The following is a 485-nucleotide window of genomic DNA, read 5'->3' as shown; positions in this document are numbered from 1 at the left end:
GCACGCAAGCACGCACACACAAACATACTTACAAACTGCCACAACTCCTCAAAACAAAAAAATGTATATATGAATATAATTTTCAAATCCCGCCCACGATGCAGATATGAAAAGAGAGAGAAAAGCATACATCTCTTTAAACCCTTTGTAAAAATAAATAAGAAAAAAAATATTATTAAAATGCCCTTTGCAATCTCTCGTCATTTTTATCATCTTATCTCCGTGTTATCTAAACGTTTGTGGTATTTAGAAACGTTCGTGTGTTTATACGCATCGTGTAACTGTATCTGTAACTCTGCTTTGTACTATAATGGCTATAGAAGTTACTATGTAATTTCATCGGCCACCCACCAAAGACTACTGCGCTGGTGTGTGATAAGGATTGTACATAAGTTAATAAAACACTATTGCTTTATATCTATTTGTGATTAACCTTGATTAGTATATATTTTTTTTCTATTATTAAATTTGTTTCGGTTTTTGAG

The sequence above is a fragment of the Penaeus monodon genome, chromosome 33, assembly GCF_015228065.2.
Source record: "Penaeus monodon isolate SGIC_2016 chromosome 33, NSTDA_Pmon_1, whole genome shotgun sequence".
NCBI classification, from domain to species: domain Eukaryota; kingdom Metazoa; phylum Arthropoda; class Malacostraca; order Decapoda; family Penaeidae; genus Penaeus; species Penaeus monodon.
Note: the sequence above shows the minus strand (reverse complement) of the source record.